Below are 12,469 nucleotides of genomic sequence, written 5' to 3'. Positions count from 1 at the left end.
CACCAGATCCATGGCTCTAACATCTTAGTAATGAATGTGGGAATGCCTTTGTTTAGAGTGTTACTACAGGATCTTACCACTTATTTGAATAGGGTTACCATTTTCACTCACATGTGGTCTTGTAAATCTGTCTTCAGGTCAAGGTCACTGGTTTCAATCCATCAAAGACATGGTCCTCAGTATTTGGCAGATTCATATAAAATTACACCTCCTGGGAATGGCAAACTGGCTTTTCTTGTATTGCATCATAGATACACAAAGATTTGATACAGGTTAGTTTACAAAAAGTTGGGGCATGTGAACTTAAGTACCCTAAAATGTACTTTTAACAGGAAGAATTTGGTCAGGAACTCTGTGTTACACAGTGAAACCCAGAGATGGACACCCTTACCAACAGGAGCAGAGGTTATTGGGCAGGAACAATTTCCTAAGTGTGTATGTATGCACAAGTACCTACAATCTAGGAGGCTGCATATCTTAGGTGCAAAATTTAGATTGGTAGCATCTCTGGAGATGGCGTTAAGGAAGCCAGTCATCCTCTTGAGGGTGTGTGCTATGCTGCCTGCTGCTTCTGTTGCAGTCCGCATTGTGCACCAAATGGAGGAGGGCACTCACACGGACATCTTTTGCAATCGGCGCAATTTGCAGATGAGATAATGTTAGATATCCTTTGCTCTTGCAAAGTCTCTCGAGTACTCTGGAGTGTTTCTGTAGGTGTAATGCTGAGTTACTGGGTTTAAATTGAAACTGTTGCTATATCTTCACAGGGAAAACAGGGGATTGGGTGACCTGTGCATGTGAAAGGGTGGGGTGGGGTGGCAACAGTGACAGTGCCTCTCCATCTTTTTTTTAATCATTAATGGGATGTGGGCGTCTCTGGCCAGGCCAGCATTTATTGCCCATCCCTAACTGCCCTTGTTCAGACGGCATTTAAGAGTCAACCACATTGCTGTGGGTCTGGAGTCACATGTAGGCCAGACCAGGTAAGGACAGCAGATTTCCTTCCCTAAAGGACATTAGTGAACTAGATAGGTTTTTACAACAATCAAGAATGGTTTCATGGTCACCTTGATTTTTAATTCCAGATTTTTATTGAATTCAAATTCCACCATCTGCCATGGTGGGATTTGCACCCAGGTCCCCAGAGCATTACTCTGAGTCTCTGGAATGCAAGTCCAGTGACAATACCACTACACCACTGCCTCCCCTACCTAGAGTGCGATAGTGAATGGGAGCAGAGGCTGCAGGTGGAGGTAAGGCATGTGCCAGCCCCTCTGCCAATTTTGAGCCAGGCTCCTCTGTGCTGCTTGCAGGACAGTCAATGCACTCAGTGTCTCAATGTGTGTACTCATTCAGTGTCCTCCTGCATGCTAACCCATTGAGGTCCTCGTCTGAGTTCCCCACAGCAGATTGTGTCCTCAATCTGTCAAATGAACTATCCATTACCCCTGGCCTGGCTGCAGCCCACTTAATTGTATCCAACACGTGCTGATCTCAACTCTATACTTGCCTCCAGGGTACAGGCAGTGCCAGTATCTGAACTGGTGGCTGCAAGCATCAAGTGACACAGCTTCTTCATTAGTGCTATGCTGTTGTTCTCTTTCCTCTCCCTGGGACTGCTGTGGCTGGGCAACCAGCACTCCTTGAGTGTCTGAAATCCGAAAACCAAAAGGAGAAGATCGAGGTAAGGGAATGGGGGTGGGGTGGAAGGCAAGAGATTTATGGTGACACCATCAGCAGCTTGCTCTTATGCCAGGTAACAGGATAAGTGCATATTGTGAGTTCAGAAGGGGCATAAGGCAGGAACCTCTCAACAATGCCAGTTGCCACAGGCTCTTGCAGCTGACCCCATGTTGCTCGGATCGGTTCCTCTGTAGGATTCAGGGCACGCAGGTGTCCTTGTCCCCCTTAGGTTCTACTCTGATCCGTTCGATTGTGTGCCACCTTGTCCCGCAAGAGAGAAGACAGAATATCAATGGTTCTGCGGCACTGTTTCGATGATGCACCTGCTACAACTAAATAGCTGGAGGTATGTTGAAGTAGCAAGAGTTTGGTGTCAGGCCGGCAGCATTGATAGGTGTCTGAGAGTGAGGTGGAGAATCTGGATATTAGACTTGAATCCTGACTGCCAGGGTGCGCTGAGTGATATGGGTGTGGTGCATTGAGAAGTGTGGAGCGGTGGGCAGGGGATGTCATGTGAAGATGCATTCAGTAACCTTGACCATCTGCATGAGATTACTAGACTTCTTGTGGCACTGCGGACAGATCCTTGTTACCAAACTCCTTGCATTGACCTCCCTGGTCACCTGCTCCCGCTCCCTTCTAAGAGTAGTCCTGAGGGCCTTTTCGTGTATTGCACCGAAGAAAAACTCACCATGTGGATTCACGGCAGGCAGCCATTACTGAACTAATGTAATTTACACCTCCTCAACATAGAGGCAGCAGAGAGGGCAATATAACAAAGTGCTCAGATCTTGCAAAGCACTACAAGCCTTTTACATCAGCAGGAAAGTTAATTACAAAGGTGCCACTTGCTAAGCATGAAATATATTGATTAATTCAAGCAGATGTTCAATAAGCTCTTTGCCATGGTTAGTGTACGATTACCTTAATCTCCTGTACTTACCTTTTTTTATTCTTTCATGGGATGTGGGCGTCGCTGGCAAGGCCAGCATTTGTTGCCCATCCCTAATTGTTCTTGAACTGAGTGGCTTGCTCAGCCATTTCAGAGGGCAGTTAAGAGTCAACCACATTGCTGGGGTCTGGAGTCACATGTAGGCAAGAGCAGGAAAGGATGACAGATTTCCTTCCTGAAGATCATTGGTGAACCAGATGGGTTTTTACAACAATCAATGATAGTTTCACAGTCACCATTTCTGAGACTAGCTTTCAATTCCAAATTATATTAATTTAATTTAAATTCCACCAGCTGCTATGTTGGGATTTCAACCCATGTCCCCGGAGTGGGGGAGGAGGGTATTAGCCTGGCCTTCTTGATTACTAGACCAATGGTAGTGCATACATCTTACTTCTGGCAGCAGTGAGCTTCAAGCTGCTTCTAAGTTGTATCGCTTATATTAAAGATTCATATTTAACAGTTTGAATATGGAGCAAGTTTGATATATTCATTTTGGTGCCATTTCCTTTGAAACAAACTTCATTGCATTCAAACACTATTCATGTTAAAGTCACTTCTTGGTCTTATTTTCTGGCATGTATATCTCCTCTATTTAAGTTTAGAAATACCAGTGATATTGCCCAACACCTATAATGAGTTGGTCGTGTTCTAACCAATGTGCCCACCCTGAGTGGTGGGGATTGTATTCGCTTTGGTTTTAATATTCTTTCTAAAATGGGATGCCCAATACTGCACGCAGTTTCCTAACTGTGGCCCAACCAGTACTTCGTAAAAACATATCATTATCCCTTTCTTCTTGTATGTTTCCCCTTTATTTATATAACCCAAAGTGTCCTTGATCTTTTTCTTTATGGCTTCATGTACCTATGTTTGGGATCTCAGAGAAAGATGGGCCTCAGTTGTGATGCCCACCATGTCAAATAGGCCGCCAACATCCATTCTTTAAATTCAGGCGCTGACTTGGATGAGGTGCTCTGGGACCCTATGGAGCTGCAGCCAAGCAAGCAGGGGAGAGAAAATTGAAAATGGAGCATTTCCTCCAGTTAGTTTTTTAAAAACTTATTTATGGGATGTGAGCGTCGCAGGCTAGGCCAACATTTATTGCCCATCCCTAGTTGCCCTTGAGAAGGTGGTGGTGAGCTGCCTTCTTGAAGCGCTGCAGTCCATATAGTGTAGGTACACCCACATTGCTGTTAGGGAGGGAGTTCCAGTAATTTGACCCAGCGACAGTGAAGGAACGGCAATATATTTCCAAGACAAGGTGGTGAGTGACTTGAAGGGGAACTTCCAGGTGGTGGTGTTACCATGTACCTGCTGCCCTTCTCCTTCTAGTCGTGGGTTTGGAAGGTGTTGCCTAAGGAGCCCTGGTGTGTTTCTGCAGTGCACCTTGTAGATGGTACACACTGCTGCCACTGATTGTCAGTGATGGAGGGAGTGAATGTTTATGGAAGGGCGGCCAATCAAGCGAGCTGCTTTGTCCTGGATAGTGCCAAGCTTCTTGAGTGTTGTTACAGTGGTACTCATCCAGACAAGTGGGGAGTATTCCATCACACTCTTGAATTGTGGCTTGTAGATGGTGGACAGGCTTTAGGGAGTCAGGAGGTGAGTTACTCACTGCAGGACTCCTAGCCCCTGACCTGCTCTTGTAGCCAAAGTATCTGTATTGCTAGTCCAGTTCAGTTTCAGATCAATGGTAACCCCCAGGATATTGATAGTGGGAGCTTTAGCGATGGTAATGCCATTGAATGTCAAGGGGTGATGGTTAGATTCTCTCCTGTTGAGATGGACATTGCCTGGCATTTATGTGGCACGAATGTTACCTTCCACTTGTCAGCCCAAACCTGGATATTGTCCTGGGCTTGCTGCATTTGGACATGGATTGCTTCAGTATCTGAGGAGCCGTGAATGGTGCTGAACATTGCGCAAGCATCAGCAAACATCCCCACTTCTGACCTTATGATGGAAGAAAGGTCATTGATGAAGCAGCTGAAGATGGTTAGGCCTTGGATGGTTGGGCCTGAGGGAAGTATCCTATAGGGTAGTCCCGACTGAATTAATAAACTCAGCAAAGTTGAAGTTCTCTAATAAGTTCAAAGCATGGGTCAAGACTAAAATCAAACTAGTGTAACATACCATGTACTCCAAATTGACACTACAGTATAGTACAGTGGCATGCTGTATTATTGGAGGTGCTGTCTTTTAGATAAGATATTAAAGTGGTGCCCCGTTTGCCCTCTCAGGACAATGTATAAGATCTAATGGTGCTACTTTGAAGAATAATATATCTATGCCTCAGCCAGCATCATTATCTACTCATTATCTCATTGCTGTTTGTGGGATCTTGCTGTGCACAAATTGGCAGCCATGTTTCCTATATTAGGACAGTGACAATGTTTCAAAGGTACTTCAGTGGCTTCAAAACACTTTGGGATATCCTGAGGTTGTGAAAAGCATCATATAAACGCAAGTTCTTTTTTTCAATCGTTCTAATCCAGCAGTAGCTTGTACCGAAGCAGTAGCCAATTATTCACTCTGCATAATCTTCTGCCCACTGAAGGTCACAGAATGATGGTTCAAGCTCTTTCTAGGGACTCGTTATCTAGTCCCATTGTGGCTTTTGAAATGAAAACTCTTGGTAATATTTTCCTAGTTAATGGAAAATGAAAACTGGCACAGTAAAAAATACGGCTGCCCAGTCTGTTTGATATTCCTAGTTTTACTCAGCTACTGCAGTTTGGCAACTAAAGTAAAAATGCATTTGCATCATGGGTGGTTTGACTTGTTTATTCCTCTTTCTCATTTGGAAATGTATTCAGCTTGCTGACAGATTCGAGTCTGATCCCCTCCATCCCCTTGTGTCAGTCTCAGTGTCAGGAGACAGACCAGAAACAGTTTAGTCTATCGGAAGCTAATAGGCCTGAGTGACAGCTGAGTCCACCCTGAGAGCCGAGGCCTCACCAGGCCGAGGCAAGCAAGAGTGAGTGAGTGAGTGAGGCAGTGACAGGTAAACCCTGGGGGCTCGCCCTGACCTGACCCAGGTGAGTGAGTGTGAGTAACAGGCACGTCTGGGACACGTCCTAACCCGGCTGAGGTAAGTGAGATGTGTGACAAGCAGCCTTGTGGCTTGCATTCTGCCGACCTGCTCATTAGCAGGGCAGCGACCATCCTCTTAACCCTGTTCAAATTTCAAAACTAGTGTCTCTTGTACTTGTGACCATCACGACCTGGCTACTAAAAGGTTAAAGTTCATTTTTTTAATGACCCTTGAGACTCCTACGAGTTGCTGCAAAAAGATTCGAGTGCCCACCACGAGGCTGTTTCTGCAGCAACCACAGCCTAAACAGAATCCATAGCAGGTGTCAGTGCTGAATTTTCAGCTGCTGCCAATAGCACATTGTCAACTGCATTCACTTTGTCCCAGTCTTATTGCACAGCAACTGTCACTTCCCTGCAGAGGAGCTATTGTCTTCACAATAAGATAAAAAGGTCATAGCCTCCCAGTGAAAGTGGGGACTTTTACTGTTGGACCTGATTTGCTGGATAGATCAACGATATTAGCTAAGTAATGTCCCCTGGAGAAGTCTCAGAGCTTAGGAAAGGACATATTCTGTGGAATTTCACTTTGGACACAACTCAGAAGTTGGATCCGAAAATGCATCCAGTGTTGCACTCATTTGGCTGATGTCAAGTTACCTCAAGTATCCTACCCCTCTCATTAATTTAATATGGGTATAAGTTAGTGTAAATAATCTGGGTTCCAGGAAACAGCAAACTCACAACTGTATATTTCTTCTTTGAGACTTTCCATCATCATTTCACGTACACGATTCACTGCACATTTAAGAACATTTAATCAAAGAACTTTGTCAATTTTTAATGTGGTTTATACTTTGCCAGAAAAATGCATTGAAACAAACAGATCTCTGAGGATAATTTATAACAAAAAAAAAAGCTCAATAAATTAAGAGACAAGGAAAAATGATTTTTGTTCCTGCTGCGTCTAAATATTTGCTCGCAATTTTGAGACACCCCACGCCCGGCTGGAGCGCACTGGATGTGGCAAGAGGATTTGTCGGACTGACGGTTTGAATGGATAGGCATAAAAGATGGAGGAGACTTGGACGTATTGTAGTCACCCGGGTAACTCACCCACATTTCCACAGTGTTTGGAGGCAGGGTAATTGGTTTGTGTCCAGACTGCATGGGCGTATGCCAGCTCACTACCATATTCTCAAGAACAATTAGGGATGGGCGATAAGTACTGGCCTAGCCAGTGACACCACACCCTGTGAAAGAATTTAAAAAAAAACACCAGGCCACTGTCTTTTACAGGGCTGTCATACTTTGTTTTATAATGCTCCTGTAAGCACCTTGGGACATTTCATTACATTAAAGGTGCTATATAGATATAAGTTGTTGTTGTTGCCTGTAATATTGGCAGACAAATGCTTAACACATTTATTTCAAACCAGTTAACTCAGAGCCTGATTATTAAAGTTGGAGACCTGAGCACCCGGGGACCCCTTTGCACCATACCCACCCCCCCATCCTGAACCGCTAAACCACAAGCATAGAGTAAAGTGCACAAAGAAATTGGCCCATTACACACCACATAATTCTAAAGCAAATCATATCACACATAACTCTGCAGAAGAGATTGGCATTAGTTCTATTTCCTGTCACCTGAGATGTTTTTAATTTGAAAACCCCAGGTTGGAAGGAAATAGTCTTTGATGGTGTGTGTATATGTATATATATCACAGCAGGGTAAGACATGAGAGTAGCAGGGTGGGATGCAAGCGCGAGGACTGAATCCGAGGGGAAACATTCCTGCTTCTCCTGGCTCCATGGAACGCTTTCTCTTCAAGGTAATTTTAGAAATACCGTAGAACTCCGAGTGACATAGACCAAAGGCATACACCATTAGTCATCCTTACTGAAGTCCTTCAACAGGCCTTAGTAGAGTGTGTGTCTTGCACTCAGGTGAAGCTGTGGTGCAGGCACGTCAGTGTAATTGACCATAAGACATAGGAGCAGAAATTAGGCCATTTGGCCCATCGGGTCTGCTCCACCATTCAATCATGGCCGATAAGTTTCTCAACCCCATATTCCCGCCTTCTCCCCGTAACCTTTGATCCCCTTACCAATCAAGAACCTATCTATCTCGGTCTTAAATACACTCGATGACCTGGCCTCCACAGCCTTCTGTGGCAATGAATTCCATAGATTCACCACTCTCTGGCTAAAGAAGTTTCTCCTCATCTCTGTTCTAAAAGGTCTTCCCTTTACTCTGAGGCTGTGCCCTCGGGTCCTAGTCTCTCCTACTAATGGAAACATCTTCCCCACGTCCACTCTATCCAGGCCTTTCAGTATTCTGTAAGTTTCAATCAGATCCCCCCTCATCCTTCTAAACTCCATTGAGTATAGACCCAGAGTCCTCAAACGTTCCTCATGTGTTAAGCTTTTCATTCCTGGGATCATTCTCGTGAATCTCCTCCGGACCCTCTCCAGGGCCAGCACATCCTTCCTGAGATACGGGGCCCAAAATTGCTCACAATATTCTAAATGTGGTCTGACCAGAGCCTTATAAAGCCTCAGCAGCACATCCCTGCTTTTATATTCTAGTCCTCTGGAAATAAATGCCAACATTGCATTTGCCTTCCTAACTACCGACTCAACCTGCAAGTTAATCTTAAGAGAATCCTGGACTAGGACTCCCAAGTCCCTTTGCACTCCAGATTTCTGAATTCTCTCCCCATTTAGAAAATAGTCTATGCCTCTATTCTTCCTACCAAAGTGCATGACCTCACACTTCCCCGCATTGTATTCCATCTGCCACTTCTTTGCCCATTCTCCTAACCTGTCCAAATCCTTCTGCAGCCTCCCCTGCTCCTCAATACTACCTGTCCCTCCACCTATCTTTGTATCATCTGCAAACTTAGCCAAGATGCCCTCAGTTCCTTCATCTAGATCATTAATGTATAAAGTGAAAAGTTGTGGTCCCAACACTGACTCCTGCGGAACTCCACTAGTCACCAGCCACCATCCTGAGAAGGACCCCCTTATCCCCACTCTCTGCCTCCTGCCAGACAGCCAATCTTCTATCCATGCTAGTACCTTGCCTCTAACACCATGGGCTCTTATCTTACTGAGCAGCCTCCTGTGCGGCACCTTGTCAAAGGTCTTCTGGAAGTCCAAGTAGATAACATCCATTGCCTCTCCTTTGTCTAACCTGCTCGTTACCTCCTCAAAGAATTCTAACAGATTTGTCAGGCATGACCTCCCCTTGATGAAACCATGCTGACTTTGCCCTGTTTTACCATGCACTTCCAAGTATTCTAAAATCTCATCCTTAATAATGGACTCTAAAATCTTACCAATGACCGAGGTCAGGCTAATCGGCCTGTAATTTCCCGTCTTTTGCCTCACTCCCTTCTTAAACAGGGGGGTTACATTAGCGATTTTTCTGTCCTCTGGGACCCTCTCTGACTCCAGTGATTCCTGAAAGATCACCATTAATGCCTCCACTATCTTTTTAGCTGTCTCCTTCAGAACTCTGGGGTGTAATCCATCTGGTCCAGGTGATTTATCCACCTTCAGACCTTTCAGTTTTCCTAGCGCCTTCTCCTTGGTAATGGCCATCATACTCACCTCTGCCCCCCGGCTCTCTTGAACTTTGGGGATGTTACTCGTGTCTTCCACCATGAAGACTGACGCAAAGTACCTATTCAGTTCCTCCGCCATTTCTTTGTTCCCCACTACTACTTCTCCAGCGTCATTTTCCAGCGGCCCAATGTCCATTTTTGCCTCTCTCTTACTCTTTATATATCTAAAAAAACTCTTGCAATCTTCTTTTATATTACTGGCTAGTTTACCCTCATATTTAATCTTCTCCCTCTTTATTTCTTTTTTAGTTGTCCTCTGTTGGTCTTTGTAGGCTTCCCAATCTCCTGGTTTCCCACTACTCTTCGCTGCATTGTATGCTTTCTCTTTAGCTTTTATGCTGTCCCTGACTTCCCTTGTCAGCCATGGTTGCCTTGTCCTCCCTTTAGTATGCTTCTTCTTCCTAGGGATGAATTTTTGCTGTGTCTCCCAAATGACTGCCAGAAACTCCTGCCATTGCTGTTCCACTGTCTTTCCTGCTAGGCTCATCTCCCAGTCAATTCTGGCCAGCTCCTCCCTCATGCCTCTGTAGTTGCCTTTATTCAACTGTAACACCGTTACATCTGATTCCAGCTTTTTCCTCTCAAATTGCAGGGTAAATTCTATCATATTATGGTCAATTCCTCCTAAGGGATCTTTCACCTTAAGCTCCCTTGTCAAATCTACCTCATTACACATCACTAAATCTAGAATTGCCTGTTCCCTAGTGGGCTCCACCACAGGCTACTCCAAAAAGCCATCTCATAGACATTCCACAAATTCCTTTTCTTGTGATCCACTACCAACCTGATTTTCCCAGTCTACCTGCGTATTGAAATCCCCCATGATCACTGTAACCTTGCCTTTCTTAAACGCCTTTTCTATCTCCTGGTGTATCTTGTGCCCCACATCCTGAATACTGTTCAGAGGCCTGTACATAACCCCATTATGGTTTATTTACCTTTGCGGTTCCTCAACTCTACCCACACAGATTCTACATCATCTGACCCTACGTCATTTCTTGCTATCGATTTAATTTCATTTCTTACTAACAAAGCAACCCCACCCCCTCTGCCAACCTGCCTATCTTTTCGATAGGATGTATATCCTTGGATATTTATCTTCCAGTCCTGATCCCCTTGCAGCCATGTCTCCGTGATGCCCACCACATCATACCTGCCAATTTCAATCTGCGCCACAAGCTCATTTACCTTATTTCGTATACTGCGTGCATTGAGGTGGAATAAGCTGTGGACATTCATTCGCATGGAGAAAGGTCACTTGGACATGATACAGCTGGCTACTATGGAATTGTAACTCATTGTGAGTCAGGGCCTTCAGCAGAAAGTGGGAGAGAAGAAATCAAAGGTGTATCCTGTACTACAAAGTAGCACCATATAAATCATTATCCGCAATGTTGCTGGTCAGTGAAAACCTGCTGGTAACAATTATAATTTCAGAAGGGCAAAGTGGCATAGGATATCCGGCTGGACATAGTCCTAGAGATATCATCACATGACCTTCCATCTCCAAACTGCCCCTCCTAGTCAAACAGTCTTTCTCCCAATCTCCAATATTAACTAAGAAATGAAAGTGCTTACAAGAAGTGAAAGAGCACAACTTATTTTAATGACTTTTTTTTTTCATGATTTGCTCATGGCAGAGCCCAGGAGATTAATCGTTAATTCCTGGAGGGTTGGAAACCTGAAGTAAAAGCAAGTGAATATGGGATGAGAGCAAAATTGAGCTTGGCTGTAGCGTCCTACCCATCATGATCGAGCAACCAGTCCACCCTCACTACCTAACCTTAACACTAACACCTCATGAAGGGCTGCATAACCGCGGCACCAGGAGGCATGTGGAACTAATGGTGAGACAATAACCTCCCAGCTCCAGGGCGTCATACCCGGGGCGGTGTGGGGTACCCCAAAGATGCACTGGGGAAGCCCCCTGGAAGTCCCCACGTAAGGATTGCACAACAATTGCCCGAGAAGTTCAAACTTCCATTGGGCAACTGCAATGGGAATCATCTGAAATTATGATATAAATCACAAATATCGGATGGTTCTGACTGTCTTACAGTTATAGATACTGAGGAATAATTTAGAAGAATTTTAAAACCACTTCTAACTCCTGGGTAACTATAGTAATGACCTCTCCCAACCCCCAATAGGACTCCCCCCATTTCCCCCCTCAACCCCCTATAGGACTCCCCCCACTCACTAGAACCCCCACAGAACACCCCCCCCACAATTAACCAACCCCCAACTGCCCCCCCCACACCCTCATTAAGACCCCACCATCCCTGACTACCCCGTGATCCCCCACGGGGCTCACCCCACACCCTAACCTGCCACAGAACTCCCCGACTACACCCCTAACCGCTCATGGGTCTCCGACGACCACACACAGAACCACCTAACTGTGCTCCCCTCCACCTGACTACCCTCCCCAACACACTGACCACACCCCCACTGACTGCCCAACCCTCCCCACTGACCATCCAACCCCCCACTGACCACCCGATCTCCCCCACTAACCATACCCCTCCACTGACCCACCTCCACTGACCACCCATCACACCCACTGACCACCAACCTCCAATCCCACTGACCACCTGACCTCCCCCACCCGACTAACCACCCAATACCCCCCACTAGCCAGTCGATCTCCCCCCTCACCCACAGACCACCTGACTCCTGACCCCCCGCCCGACCACCCGACTCCCCCCACCTCCTGACCCCCACCCCCACCCCCCACCCCACCACCCATCCTACCCACTTACCTTATTCGCTTATGTTCTCCCTGGCTTCTCAAAGTGGCTGGACCTTTAAACTTACTGCTTTATGGCAGCTAGTGCTGTAAAAAAGGCTTCCTTAACTCCAACTCAGCTGTGCACAACATGAGGCCTCAGGAACCTGCTGCACTGCCCTGTTCTCGCCCGGCCTCAGTCAGAAGGAGCGGCTTCATTCCCAGCTAAGTAAATAGGAGGTGGAGTGGCAATCCGACTCTGATTGTTACTCCACGGAAATTACAGGCCATTATCTTCAGAGGACGTGGCGGGGGGGTTGGGGTGGGGGGGGGGATGTGGTGCGGTGGTGGCAGGGGGGCGGGAACCCTAAGAAAAAGAAGTCAAGGGCAATAAAAAGAAGCAGATGGAGTAACAGGAGGTGGAGATGCTGAGTAAAT

This window comes from Cetorhinus maximus, chromosome 8, assembly GCF_964194155.1.
Source record: "Cetorhinus maximus chromosome 8, sCetMax3.hap1.1, whole genome shotgun sequence".
NCBI lineage: Eukaryota > Metazoa > Chordata > Chondrichthyes > Lamniformes > Cetorhinidae > Cetorhinus > Cetorhinus maximus.
Note: the sequence above shows the minus strand (reverse complement) of the source record.